This window comes from Heptranchias perlo, chromosome 16, assembly GCF_035084215.1.
Source record: "Heptranchias perlo isolate sHepPer1 chromosome 16, sHepPer1.hap1, whole genome shotgun sequence".
In the NCBI taxonomy this organism is placed as follows: domain Eukaryota; kingdom Metazoa; phylum Chordata; class Chondrichthyes; order Hexanchiformes; family Hexanchidae; genus Heptranchias; species Heptranchias perlo.
In genome coordinates, this window is record NC_090340.1 from 45239101 (window position 1) to 45254563 (window position 15463).

The 15463-nt window shown below is 43.1% G+C and overlaps 1 protein-coding gene across 3 annotated transcripts in view; it reads right to left on the reverse strand.

Moving 5' to 3' along the window:
• chst6 (carbohydrate sulfotransferase 6) overlaps positions 1-15463 on the reverse strand; it is a 36267-nt gene that overhangs the window by 5731 nt on the left and 15073 nt on the right. The window contains exons 2-4 of one of the 3 annotated variants that reach the window (XM_067998067.1): positions 10186-10344; positions 9939-10026; positions 1394-1590 (exon numbers count right to left, since the gene is read on the reverse strand). The gene's annotated coding sequence lies outside the window, so the exon portion shown is untranslated. Of the gene's footprint in view, positions 1-1393; positions 1591-9938; positions 10027-10185; positions 10408-15463 lie in introns of those variants that run through there. The other 2 variants (XM_067998065.1, XM_067998066.1) reach the window with 2 other exon arrangements.

Sequence of the window (15463 nt, forward strand, 5' to 3'; positions counted from 1 at the left end):
CAAGACCTGGACAACATCCAGGCTTGGGCTGATAAGTGGCAAGTAACATTCATGCCAGACAAGTGCCAGGCAATGACCATCTCCAACAAGAGAGAGTCTAACTACCTCCCCTTGACATTCAATGGCATTACCATCGCCAAATCCCCCACCATCAACATCCTGGGGGTCATCATTGACCAGAAACTTAACTGGACCAGCCACATAAATACTGTGGCTACAAGAGCAGGTCAGAGGCTGGGTATTCTGCGACGAGTAACTCACCTCCTGACTCCCCAAAGCCTTTCCACCATCTACAAGGCACAAGTCAGGAGTGTGATGGAATACTCTCCACTCGCCTGGATGTGTGTAGCTCCAACAACACTCAAGAAGCTCGACACCATTCGGGACAAAGCAGCCCGCTTGATTGACACCCCATCCACCACCCTAAGCATTCACTCCCTTCACCATCGGCGCACTGTGGCTGCAGTGTGTACCATCCACAGGATGCACTGCAGCAACTCACCAAGGCTTCTTCGACAGCACCTCCCAAACCCACGACCTCTGCCATCTAGAAGGACAAGAGCAGCAGGCACATGGGAACAACACCACCTGCACGTTCCCCTCAAGTCACACACCATTCCGACTTAGGAATATATCGCCGTTCCTTCATTGTCGCTGGGTCAAAATCCTGGAACTCCCTTCCTAACAGCACTGTGGGAGAATCTTCACCACACGGACTGCAGCGGTTCATGAAGGCAGCTCACCACCACCTTCTCAAGGGCAATTGGGGATGGGCAATAAATACTGGCCTTGCCAGCGATGCCCACATCCCATGAATGAATCAAAAAAAAGTTTTTGAAAGGAACTCTGGGAATGGTAACCAAAGAAAACCTATACAGGAAAGTAGTAGCCGTATAAAGAAGGATGTGGGAGAATAGCTAGGAAAAGGAACTGCAGCCTGGAACTGAATAGATGGAGAAAGCTTGTATGAGCACAACAAAGGAATGAGAAGGCAATTAAGGATATTCTTGAGAAGGTAAAAACCAGGGAGACCTCTTATGAGAAACAACAGGTCCTTCTAACAGTAAAGGACCTAGTGGAAGCTGATGATCAGATACGAGATAAAATTAACCAGGTTATCAATGACTACACCAAGTGAAGGAAAAGATCTCTAAGGCTATAACCTGTAGCATGTACGGGACTTTCATGTTAGATCAAGTTTGGAAGAGCCTGAATGATATTGAGAACAATCAACTTCCAGCCTTTATTACTCAGCAGCAGTCGTTTAATTGGGGCATTCCAACTAACTATAGTTGCCGAGCCAAACAATTGGGCTCAGTGTTTACGGTAAAAAGGGACTGTACCACTGTTTCGTCAAGCCCGCTCATTGGCCTTACGGTCATGTCCCACTAACCGTGTATGCAGTCGCATCCGTAGGAGTCTTGAAAGGAAAGATCCACTCCTGGCTGGCACCAGATACATCCTGTTGCTATCGGAAGCCAGGTATCTACGTGTGTCGGTGTGATGTGTTTAAAGCAAATGTTCCAGCATGTGGTTTCACTCTCGATAAGGACTCTCCCAGCTGCACTTTTAGTGTGGAAAAATGGAACTCTGAAAGAGTAAAGCATGCCTACAAAGCTCAAGGAGAATACTGTGTGTCTACTTCCAATCAATATAGAGGCACTACAAGCCGTTCAGCAGTTCAGTCACCCTGTTCCTCCCCTATCCCTGAATCTCAAGCATATTTTGGAACGTACTACTACATCTAAGAGACATCTGACACACATGAGACAGGGCAATGAAAACACCGAAAAGAGGGTAGATAAATTGGGGAACAGAGAGTGGTGGGAGGTAGTATATAATACAGGAACAGCATTCTTGAGCAAGAAAGTTCCTTATCTCTCTTGTAATTTTGCAAGCTTTTATGACTGTAATAACAATTGTAATGTTAATAAGAGGCCGGGGCACAACTATTGAGGTTGAACTGTTTAAACTTACGTCTTATGTTATATGTTTTGATTATTGCTCGTAATTTAGAAGTAGCATCTTATGTTAGTACTTGTAATTGTTAGTAACATTTTATGTTAAGCATTGGTTATACTTGGTAGTAGCATTTATGTTTAAGTGGGTCAATAAAAACTATCTCTTTCGAGTTCAGTAACTTGAACTATTTTATTTAATCGATAGCAAGTGGACAAGTATGTTTAAACAACACTCACAGCTATAAATAACATAAAATCAAAGTATTATGTAAAAATAAGGACAAAATGTATTACTTTAAAATGAGGACTGAATTATGTCTTCACACTGGCAATTAGCATCTGCCTCTAACTCCACTTCCTCTGATGGCTACACTTAGTCTTGGCATCCCATGTGCAATGACATGAGAGATTGAGTAGAACATTATATACAGATATATACACACACTAGGAAGTCTGGTGTTCATCATCGTGAATCAGAGGAAATGCTGTTTTATCCCATATTATGAACATTATGTCAGCAGAGTCATGGATTTAAGGTGCTTGAATAAGTCAAACTCCTGATTACTTGTACACCTCCTATTGGCTAATTGCAAAGTGACACTAGTTGTGCAGCATCAGTCCCTTTGTTTGATTATAATTTTATCATGCTAAGTTTTTGTTGCATGCTTAACATCATGCATCACATTAGAGTCCAACATTACAGCAAATATGTTAGAATGGGTATTACTGTCCATGCAAGCAACTACATTCTGAAAAAGGGAGAGCTGACTGAAGGTTGGTATGATGAACTTTCACTACTGTAGAGTTCATAATGATGCAATGAGCATGCAAGTGCTATAGTAAGAGCTTTTACACAAAACCCAGGAGTATAAAATGTACTGCAAAAAATTTGCTTCTCAGTCACTATTAACACCAGGAATTTGTTGCAGAAAGAAAGGCAGCAAGAGCACACGCTTTCCTCAGTAAAGATAGCCTACGTGAGGCTCACAATATATATCAACAAGAGATGCAATTGTGGGGGGTTAAATATCCTATTTTGGTGCATCCTTTTGGTTCAAGTTAAATAAGGTTCACTTGTTTTTTTTCTTCCAATTGAAAGCACAGCACTTTGGTCTTCCAATGCCTCTCCTCCACTGTCCAGCTCAGTAAGACTGCACTCTCTTGGTTCCACTCTTACCTTTCTAATTGTAGCCAGAGCAACTCCAGCAATGGCTTCTTTCCTCCTCTCCTCGCACCATTACCTCTGGAGTCCCCCAAGGATCAATCCTTGGCCCCTCCTCTTCCTCATCTACATGCTGCCCCTTGACCACATCGTCCTAAGACATATGGTCAGCTTCCACATGTACGCGGTCAGCTTCCACATGTATGCGGACGACATCCAGCTCACCACCACCTCTCTCGACCCCTCCACTGCCTCTGTATTGGCAGACTTCTTGTTCAACATCCAGTCCAGCAATTTCCTCCAGTTAAAGATTGGAAAGACTGGAGCCATTATCTTTGGCCCCAGTTACAAATTCCGTTCCCTTGCCACCAATTCCATCCCCCTCCCTGACCACTATCTCAGGTTGAACCAAGCAGTTTGCAACCTTGAATTCTTATTTGACCCTGAGCTAAGCTGCTGAGTCCATATTCTCTCCACCACAAAGACCACTTACTTCCACCCCTGTAACACCACCTGCCTCTGCCCCTGCCTCAGCCCATCTGCGACTGAAACCCTCGCTCATGCTTTTGTCACCTCCAGATTCAACTATTCCAGTGCTCTCCAGGCCAGCCTCCAATCCTTTAACCTCTGTAAACTTCAGCTCATCCAAAACTCTGCTGCCCGTATCCTCTTCCCTTCATCCCCATCAACCCTGACCTTCAATGGCCTTTGGTCCCCCAACACCTCAAATAAAAAATTTTCATCCTCATGTTTCAATCCCTCCGTGGCCTCATATCACCTTACCTCCGTTAACTCCTTGAGCCCTACAACCCTCCAACCACTGTGCAGTTCTCCAACTGTGACCTCTCATCCATCCCACATTCCCTTTGCCCCACCATTGGTAGCCATGTCTTCAGCCGTCTAGGCCCCATGCTCTGGAATTCCCTCCCTAAACCCCTCTACGTCTCCACCTCCCTCTACTCCTTTAAGACCCTCCTTAAAACCTACCTCTTTCCTGGTGTCACCTTTCCTAATATGTGAAGCACCTTGGCACATTTTTATACGTTAAAGAAGCAATATAAATGCAAGTTGTTCAAAAAAAGTACTGTGATATTATTAGCATGAGTGTCATTATCATACACTATATGCAAATATTTTGCATGTGGTATCAGAAGTACTGATTATCTAGCAACATTGGGAGAATCATAGAATAGAATCATAGAATGGTTACAGCACAGAAGGAGGCCATTCGGTCTGTCGAGCCCCTGCCGGCTCTCTGCAAGAGCAATCCAGTTAGTCCCATTCCCCTGCCCGTTCCCCATAGCCCTGCAAAGTTTTTCCCTTCAAGTACTTATCCAATTCCCTTTTGAAAGCCACGATTGAATCTGCCTCCACCACCCTCTCAGGCAGCCCATTCCAGATCGTAACAACTCGTTGCGTAAAAAAGCTTTTCCTCATGTTGCCTTTGGTTCTTTTGCCAATCACTTTAAATCTGTGTCCTCTGGTTCTTGACCCCTCCACCAATGGGAAGAGTTTCTCTCTATCTACTCTGTCTGGACCCCTCATGATATTGTACACCACTATCAAATCTCCTCTCAACCTTCTCTGCCCTAAGGAAAACAACCCCAGCTTCTCCAGTCTATCCACGTAACTGAAGTCCCTCATCCCTGGAATCATTCTAGTAAATCTCTTCTGCACCCTCTCCAAGGCCTTCACATCCTTCCTAAAGTGCGGTGCCCAGAATTGGACACGATGCTCCAGTTGTGGTCGAACCAGTGTTTTATAAAGGTTCATCATAAACTGTTTGCTTTTGTACTCTATGCCTCTATTTATAAAGCCCAGGATCCTGTATGCTTTTTTAACCGCTTTCTCAATCTGCCCTGCCAACTTCAAAGACCTGTGCAGATATAACCCCAGGTCTCTCTGTTCCCGCATCACCTTTGGAATTGTACCCTTTGGTTTATATTGCCTTTCCTCGTTCTTTCTACCAAAATGTACCACTTCGCACTTCTCTGCGTTAAATTTCATCTGCCATGTGTCCGCCCATTCCACCAGCCTGTCTATGTCCTCTTGAAGTCTATCACTATCCTCCATACTATTCACTACACTTCCAAGTTTTGTGTCATCTGCAAATTTTGAAATTGTGCCCTGTACACCCAAGTCCAAGTCATTACTATATATCAAGAAAAGCAGTGTCCTAGTATCGACCCCTGGGGAACACCACTGTATACCTTGCTCCAGTCTGAAAAACAACCATTTACCACTACTCTCTGTTTTCTGTCTCTTAGCCAATTTCGTACCCATGCTGCCACTGCCCCTTTTATTCCATGGACTTCAATTTTGCTGACAAGTCTATTGTGTGGCACTTTATCAAACGCCTTTTGGAAGTCCATATACACCACATCAACCACATTGCCCTCATCAACTCGTTCTGTTACCTCATCAAAAAACTCAATCATGTTAGTTAAATACAATTTGCCTTTAACAAATCTGTGCTGGCTTTCTTTAATTAATCCACACTTGTCCAAGTGACTGTTAATTTTGTCCAGGATTATCGTTTCTAAAAGCTTCCCCACCACTGAGGTTAAACTGACTGGCCTGTAGTTGCTGGCTTTATCCTTACATCCTTTCTTGAAGAAGGATGTAACATTTGCAATTCTCCAGTCCTCTGGCACCACCCAAGTGGCAAGCCAAACAAGGGAGTGAGGGAACAGGAGAGAAGGTGCCAAATCTTGATTTTTTTTTTAGCAGGAACATTTGGGTGTGAAGCACACATGGCTGTTTATTGAGCAGGGAATCCCGAACTCCAAGTTACTTTGGGAGTCACAACTAGCAATTAAAGTGAGTCCCACACAAGTCATAATTGAGGAATCCTGCCTGTGCTCAGTCTGTTTACCAGGCTACTCCTCTTAATTTAAAGTTGTTTAATTCAAATGATCTAATTATTTATTTTTAGCTCTGAATTCCCACTTTGCTGTGTTATTTATATATTCTGAAAGGGCGTTGGATTCAACAGACTAGCAGATAAATCCAATGACTTTTCGGAATAATAAACATGCTACTGTAGGGCCCAGCTGTGTGGAGAAGCTGAATTATAACAACACTCCATAACATTAACCCAGGAAGCTACAGTCTCAGCTGTCCATGTAACTTTAACTCTCTCACACTGTCAGATTCTGTTGCTCAATTCCCCAATGTCATCAGCATTTCCTTTTCAAACAAAAATTAAATCATCAAAATCTAAAATTGTTAAAATTAGTGTTAAATATTTCTACTAGCTTAACATATTTTTTAAAAGATACCAAAGGAGATACTTGTTTTTGAAGTTTTAAGAACAGTGGCCTAGATATTAACTTGGAGCCGGGAAGAGAGCAGGGGGTTGGGGGGAGGGGGGAGGATTTTCCGACGAGAAACCCATTAGTAAGGGTTTCCCACATGTCGTGATGATTTTGACGTTAGGACATCTGTAACAATTTTTCAACTGGTTTCACGCCTGACAGCCAGCTAGATTGATAGGCTGATTGCCTGTCCAATGGGAAAGCAGCCAGGGAGAGATCAGACTCTTCAGGGTTTGTATGGGAGGGGTGATTGCTGGGGGAGGTCGCATATCATCGGGGGGGGCAGGGAGTCCGCCGATCACGGAGTCCTTAAAAGGTAAGCTCGGTGAGCCGCGGGGAAGCACTCCTGGCCCACAGGTAGTGCAATAAAGGCACTTAACTCAGTGATCTGGCCCTTCTCATTTTGCTTCACTGGCGAGATTCACGAGCCCCAGGAAACCCGTGCTGGAGGCGTTAAATTCGAAGGTGCCTTAAAGTCAATTTAAAAACACCTACTTAATGTCTCATAGAAACATAGAAAATAGGAGCAAGAGTAGGCCATTCGGCCCTTCGGGCCTGCTCCGTCATTCAAAATGATCATGGCTGATCGTCTAACTCAGTACCCTGTTCCCACTTTTTCCCCATATCCCTTGATCCCTTTAGCATTAAGAAATATATCTATCTCCTTCTTGAATACATCTTATGTCTTGGCCTCCACTGCCTTCTGTGGTAGAGAATTCCACAGGTTCACCACCCTCTGAGTGAAGAAATTTCTCCTCGTCTGAGTTCTAAATGGCATACCCAGTATCCTGAGACTGTGACCCCTGGTTCTGGACTCCCCATCCATCGGGAACATCCTCCCTGCATCTAGTCTGTCTAGTCCTGTTAGAATTTTATATGTTTCGATGAGATCACCTCTCATTCTTCTAAACTCTAGTGAATATACACCTAGTCGACCAAATCTCTCCTCATACGTCAGTCCTGCCATCCCAGGAATCAGTCTGGTAAACCTTTGTTGCATTCCCTCCATGGCAAGGACATCCTTCCTCAGATAAGGAGACCAAAACTGCGCACAATACTCCAGATGTGGTTTCACCAAGGCCCTGTACAACTGCAGTAAGACATCCCTGTTCCTGTACTCAAATCCTCTTGCAATGAAGGCCAAGATACCATTCACCTTCCTAACTGCTTGCTGCACCTGAATGCTCGCTTTCAGCGACTGGTGTACAAGGACACCCAGGTCTCGTTGCACCTCCCCTTTTCCTAATCTATCACCATTCAAATAATAATCTGTCTTTCTGTTTTTACAACCAAAGTGGATAACCTCACATTTATCCACGTTATACTGCATCTGCCATGTTCTTGCCCACTCACCCAACTTGTCTAAATCACATTGGAGCCTCTTTGCATCCTCCTCACAGCTCACATTCCACCCCAGCTTTGTGTCGTCCGCAAACTTGGAAATGTTACATTTAGTTCCCTCATCCAAATCATTGATATATTGTGAATAGCTGGGGCCCAAGCACTGATCCTTGCGGTACCCCACTAGTCACTGCCTGCCACCCGGAAAAAGACCCATTTATTCCTACTTTCTGTTTCCTGTCTGTCAACCAATTCTCAATCCATGCCAGGATATTCCCCCCAATCCCATGTGCTTTAATTTTGCACATTAACCTCTTGTGTGGGACCTTTTCAAAAGCCTTCTGAAAATCCAAGTACACCACATCCACTGGTTCTCCCCTATCTATTCTACTAGTTACATCCTCAAAAAACTCCAGTAGGTTTGTTAAGCATGATTTCCCTTTCATAAACCCATGCTGACTTTGTCCAATCGTGTTAATGCCTTCCAAGTGTTCTGTTATTACATCCTTTATAATAGACTCTAGCATTTTCCCCACTACTGATGTTAGGTTAACTGGTTTGTAATTCCCTGTTTTTTCTCTTCCTCCTTTTTTAAATAGTGGGGTTACATTTGCCACCCTCCAATCTGTAGGAACTGTTCCAGAGTCTATAGAATTTTGGAAGATGATCACCAATGCATCCATTATTTCCAGGGCCACTTCCTTTAGTACTCTGGGATGTAGATTATCAGGCCCTGGGGATTTGTCAGCCTTTAGTCCTGTTAATTTCCCTAGCACTATTTTTTTACTAATACTGATTTCCTTCAGTTCCTCCCTCTCACTAGACCCTTGGTTCCCTAACATTTCCAGGAGGTTATTTGTGTCCTCCTTTGTGAAGATAGAACCAAAGTATGTGTTTAATTGTTCTGCCATTTCTTTTTTCCCCATTATAATTTCCCCCATTTCTGATTGTAAGGGACCTACATTTGTCTTCACTAATCTTTTTCTCTTGACATATTTATAGAAGGTTTTACAGTCAGTTTTTATGTTCCCTGCTAGTTTACTCTCATACTCTATTTTTCCCCTCTTAATCAATCTCTTTGTTCTCCTTTGCTGAATTCTAAACTGCTCCCAATCCTCAGGCTTGCTGCTTTTTCTGGCATTTTTATGTCTCCTCTTTGGATCTAATACTATCCCTAATTTCTTATGTAAGCCACGGTTGAGCCAACTTTCCTGTTTTATTTTTGCGCCAGACAGGAATGAATAATTGTTGTAATTCCTTCACACGTTCTTTAAATATTAGCCATTGCCTATCCACCATCATCCCTTTTAGTAAAGTTCCCCAATCTATCATAGCCAACTCACACCTCATACTTTCGTAATTTCCTTTATTTAGATTCAGGACACTCGTTTCGGATTCGACTACTTCACTCTCCATCTTAATGAGGAATTCTAATAATGAGGTAACTTTCTCCCACAAGTACCCGACCGTCTGCACTAATTATGGAGCCTCCTCCAGCGAGTTGGTTTCTCACATGCATCCAAACCGGCCTCCGTTAAACCTGGAAGTGGGCGCATTGGAGCTGGGTTGCGGTCGCACTGGAAAAATCTATTATTTTAACTCCCCACCCGCCCCCATCCCACCCGTTCTTGGGGATTAAAATTCCTCCCAGTGTGTCCTTTCATAATTTCAAGAAGTTACTACATGTTTCTGTATGCAGTAGGACACCTTTCTTTCCCTTGAATGACTATTGGCACAGCTGCTAGTTCAAAGATACTGCTAGCAGAAGTGGCAACCTTGTCTCCTAACATAATAACTAAACCTGGAACAACAGTCTTAACTAGACCGGGCTTCAAAAAGTTCATCTAATGCTACATTGTAATAATGATATACCACCGCCTTAACAAAAGTGTGCAATACTTAATAACATCAAGTGTATTTAAAAATCGAGGTTAAACTTATCCATTGAATTTAGTTTATCTATTTAATAATTTTAACCCCCCCCCCCCCCACACTTTTATCATTTCAGTTTCAAATTAGAAGAAACGCCTAACAATAAAGCTGAGCGTGGGACTGGCTAAACAAATGTTTCTATATCGTAAAACGGTCTTTAAACGAAATCTTTCCACATTCTGCTGTACAGTTAAGTTAGTGGCTGTTTAGAAAGAAGTTGCTAACCTTGTACTGATGGGCAGGTATTGTCCGTCCTCTTAGACGTGAATCTAACTGGCTGTAAACCAGCTCTGTCAGTCTTTTCCGCCTCGATCTATTGAATAGCATAGGATACCGCTTGAGTTCAAACGCACTGATTTTAAACAGACCGCACGACATCGAGCAAACAACAGATTTATAAAATCAAGAGAAACATAAGTAATGTACGCGATTTGAATTTAAAAAGGAATTGTCGATTTTTAACTGTACTCACCTGCCTAAAACGGAAATATGTCCTTCGTTCCGTGATTATGAACTCAACCAAATCTGGCTTAGTTGAAAAAGTATGTTTCTTTTCCAAATCGCCGACGATGGACTCTCTGAACAGGCAGCCCAGTCTCCAGAACTCTTGTTCGATCTTCAGTCCCACTCCCTGTTAAAATCCGAGAGAGTAACTACATCACTGCGACCCGAGGTCTCCGATCGAAGCACCAACTCACCAGGCTCCTTGCACTGACCAACCTCGCTCCTCCTATAGCGTGACACGCAGCTTTTAAAGCTCCGCCAGTGAATCAAGGAGGAATCGGCTTACATCAACCTTATGAAAATGAGGGCGAAAGAGAATGCTGTGCGTGTGAGATAGTTTGGCGTCATGCTATATGTGTCTTTAGTTACAGGAACATTATTTTACAAAACTAAATACTGTCTATAGTTAGGGTTTAGTTTTCTATTTTTAACTGTACACTCAGAGAAAAATGTATGTGTGGGTAGGAAAATCGTGTTTGACTAACTTGATTGATAGGAGGGTAATACTGTTAATGTGTATATGGACTTTCAAAAGGCATTTGATAAAGTACCACATAATAGACTTGTTAGCAAAATTAAAGCCCATGGGATTAAAGGGACATTGACAGTGTGGATACAAAATTGGTTAGGGGACAGAAGGCAGGGGGTAGTGGTGAAAAGTTGTTTTTCAGACTGGAGGGAAGTATACAGTGTATAATTTCAAAGTTTTCAGATGACTCAAAACTCGGAAATGTAGTGAATAGTGAGGAGGATAGTAACTGACTTCAGGAGGACGTAGACAGGTGAAATGGGCAGACACATGGCAGATTAAATTTAATGTAGAGAAGTGTGAAGTGATTAATTTTGGTAGGAAGAATGAAGAGAGGCAATATAGACTAGATGGTACAATTTTAAAGGGGGTGCAGGAACAGAGAGACCCGGGGGTATACATACGCAAATCTTTGAAGGCGGCAGGACAAGTTGAGAAGGCTGTTAAAAAAGCATATGGGATACTGGACTTTATTAATAGAAGCATAGAGTACAAAAGCAAGGACGTTATGCTAAACCTTTATAAAACACTGGTTAGGACTCAGACTTTAGGAAGGATGTCAAGGCCTTAGAGAGGGTGCAGAAGAGATTTACTAGAATGGTGCCAGGAATGTGGGACTTCAGTTATGTGGAGAGACTGGAGAAGCTGGAGTTATTCTCCTTAAGGCAGAGAAGGTTAAGGGGAGATTTGATAGAGGTGTTCAAAATCATGAACAGTTTTGACAGGGTGAATAAAGAGAAACTGTTTCCAGTGGCGAAAGGGTCAGTAACCAAAGGACACAGATTTAAGGTAATCAGCAAAAGAGCCAGAGGCGACATGAGGAATATAGGAACAGCAGTAAGCCATTTAGCCCCTCGAGCCAGTTCTGCCATTCATTGAGAGCATGGCTGATCTGTTACCTAACTCCATATACCTGCCTTAGCCACATATCCCTTAATAACTTTGGTTAACAAAAATCTATCAATCTCAGATTTAAAATTAACAATTGAACTAGCATCAACTGCCATTTGCAGAAGACAGTTCCAAACTTCTACCACCCTTTGCATGTAGAAGTGTTTCCTAACTTCACTCCTGAAAGTCCTGGCTCTAATTTTTAGGCCCCTAGTCCTAGACTCTACAACCAGCGGAAATAGTTTCTCTCTATCTACCCTATCAGTTCCCCTTAACACCTTGAAAACTCTGATCAAATCACCCCTTAATCTTCTAAATTCAGGGAATACAACCTGAGTTTATGTAATCTCTCCTTGTAATTTAACTCTTGGAGTCCAGGTATCATTCTAGTAAATCCACGCTGCACCCACTCCGAGGCCAATATATCCTTCCTAAGGTGCAGTGCCCAGAACTGAACACATTACTCCAGGAGTGGCCTAACCAGGGCTTTGTATAGCTGTAGCATAACTTCTACCCCTTTGTATTCTGGTCCTCTAGATATAAAGGCCAGCATTCCATTAGCCTTTTTGATTATTTTCTGTATCTTTCCAAGACCCCTAAGTCTCTTTGGACCTCCACTGTTTTGAGCTTTTCACCATTTAGAAAGTACTCTGATCTATTCTTTTAAGGTCCAAAGTGGATGACCTCACACTTGCCTATACTGAAATCCATTTGCCACAGTTTTGCCCATTCATTTAATCTATTAATATCTCTCTGTAATTTTATGCTTCCATCTACACTGCTTACAATGCTGCCTATCTTTGTGTCTTGCAAACTTTGCTGCCCAGAACTTCACTGGCTCTCCCCTGCTAGGCAGTAGGGCTAGATCTTCCGATTCACTTCAGCGCTTGTGCCAGTACGGATTGGCTGCAAGGAAACTGAGAAATCCGGCAAACAAGTTTGTCACATTTCAGGATTTTTGATCATTTTTTTTTCACAGAAAGGGTTTTGAGCTTGAGTTATGTTTAAGTGTTGTGTTTTAAATTAGTTCTATCACTGGGGCTCTGCTGCAGATGGCGTGGAGTTGCCACATACTACATAGTGCACTGCAGTTCCTTTAAGTGATTATGCACCACTGCACATATGAAGGAAATGAACTGCACAATCACTACCAGACTTTTAGGGTTCTTCTCAGATTCTCAAATGATTGCATAAACATTTGGGGATCTGACAGCAGCCTTCCACTACATGTAGGCCCTAAGAGGTATCAATCCCTGCATTTGGCAGCTGAGGGTTTGAGCTGGCCCTCCAGTCAGCAGGCTCCTGTTCCTGACTAGCCAAATCCCCTGGAGTGGATGTATCTGTGCCAGGCGGAGTGAGAGAATGAAACTGGGTACTGCAAGGTGCTGTCACTAGCAGCTGGGTCTCATCTTTGCAGGCACTGGAGAAGGTGCAAAAAAGATTTACAAGGATGATACCATAACTGAGAAGTTATAACTATTAGTAAAGACTGAACAAGGTTGGGGCTCTTTTCTCTAGAAAAGAAAAGGCTGAGAGGTGACCTGACAGAGGACTTTAAAATTGTGAAGGAGTTCAGTAGGGTAGATGTAGAGACAATATTTCCACTTGTGGGGAAGTCCAAAATTAGGCGCCATAAATATAAGATAGTCACTAATAAATCCCATAAGGAATTCAGGAGTACTTCTTTACTCATAGAGTGGTTAGAATGTGAAACTTTCTACCACATGGAGTAGTTGAGGTGAACAGCATAGATGCATTTAAGAGGAAGCTAGATAGTACATGAGGGAGAAAGGAACAGAAGAATATGTCAATAGAGTGAAATTAAATAAGGTGGGAGGAGGCGCGTGTGGAGCATAAACACCGGCGAAGACTTGTTGGGCTGAATAGCCTGTTTCTGTACTGTGAATACGATTTAATACTATGTAAAAGCTGAAGAGGAATATATATTAGAACAATGGCAGCTAGAAACCCCTTTAAATAGATCTGACCTGCCAATATACTGTGTGTCATGCTGCTGTGGTGTAGTGTAGGCCTGTGTGCTACTGAATGAGTGAGTGGCAGGGGTGGGGGGGGGGGGATGAATAATAAGCAAAGAATGGAACCAACTCTGAGCTTGGGTGAAGCCTCCATACTCTCTGGCTTCTGGACCCAGGATCTCAAGATCCTATAAGCTCCTCAATTCTGTTTAATGGCCTGCAATTGCAAGGTCTCCTCCAATACATTTGTGCTCTTTCTTGCTAGGCACAGCTTTCTTCTGCAAGCAGATACAAAGTATTTAGATGTTGGAAGTGCCCAACCTGCATGCCAACTTGTGTATGAGTCCATCAACATGCATCTACATTTTGCTGTGCTTTGTGGCCACAACTTTCTAGATTTATGTGCAATGGTATTTCCATATTTCAGTACCAGTAGGAAATTTTCCCCACAGAAATCTGGCATCTATGTATATGAGTGAAAGAGATGAAAAGTTGTCTGGGTGTTTTGCATGTAGCCTCAATCAAGCAGCCTGAGGTTCACAGGAAACTCTGTGGCAAAATTACTGTGCCTATAATCTTTGGATACACAAATGCTGGGTCTAGTTATGTTCGCAATGTTACAGAGGCTTACAGACTTCTTCCTCATTTGTTCCCTTGTACACTTAACATGGGGCACCACATTGGCCCTTTCAGCCATCTACTTCCATGCAGTATAGATTGCTGTGTAGTGAGGAGCATGTCCTTCTGCCCAAAAGAAGGCAATCCTCCTTTGATACACTTGTTGCAAGAAGCACTTCAAGTACACATTTTCTAAAGGAGCAGTACCAATGCAGAATCTTCTTTCTTCCATCATCAGACTTCCATCAGTTTCAAAACTGCAGCATACTACTACTACTACTACAACAACATCTTGCATTTATATAGCGCATTTAACGTTGTAAAACGTCCCAAGGCGCTACACAGGAGCGTTATCAAACAAAATTTGACACTGAGCCACATAAGGAGATTGGGGTTTTAAGGATCGTCTTAAAGGAGGAGGGAGAAGTAGAGAGGCGGAGAGGTTTTGGGAGGGAATTCCAAAGCTCAGGGCCTAGGCAGCTGAAGGCACGGCCGCCAATGGTGGAGCAATTAAAATCGGGGATGCGCAAGAGGCAAGAATTAGAGGAGCGCAGAGATCTCAGAAGTTTGTAGGGCTGGTGGAGGTTACAGAGATAGGGAGGAGCGAGACCATGGAGGGATTTGAGAACACAGATGAGAATTTTAAAATCGAGGTGTTCACGGACCGGGAGCCAATGTGGGTCAGCGAGCACAGAGGTGATGGGAGAATGGGACTTGGTGCGAATTCAGATATGGGTGGCAGAGTTTTGGATGAGCTCAAGTTTATGGAGGGTGGAAGATGTTCAAAGTACAACATCACAAGCTGCTTCCTTTTCAATAGCAGTAGCAACAGCTCGTGAATAGCTGCTGCTGTGCAGAATATCCCACTTGAGCAATCAGTGAGATTTTAGTTTGTTGGTCATGTAGAAATGTGCTGACCGTGCAAAATCACACACAATCAGCATTTGAAGAGCAAGAAGGACAGGAGCAGCAATGTCATGGGAACACCATCATCTCCAAGTTCCCCTCCAAATCACACGCCATTCTATGTTGGCTATATATTGCCGTTCCTTCATCGTCGCTGGGGCAATACCCTGGAATTCCCCACCTAACATCATTGTGGAAGCCCAATTACCCACAAGGACTGTAGTGGTTCGAGGAGAAGATCCATCACCACCACTTTCTCAGGGCAACCAAACATGGGCAATAAAATGTGGCCTTGCCAGCGATGCCCATATCCCAAGAACAAATAT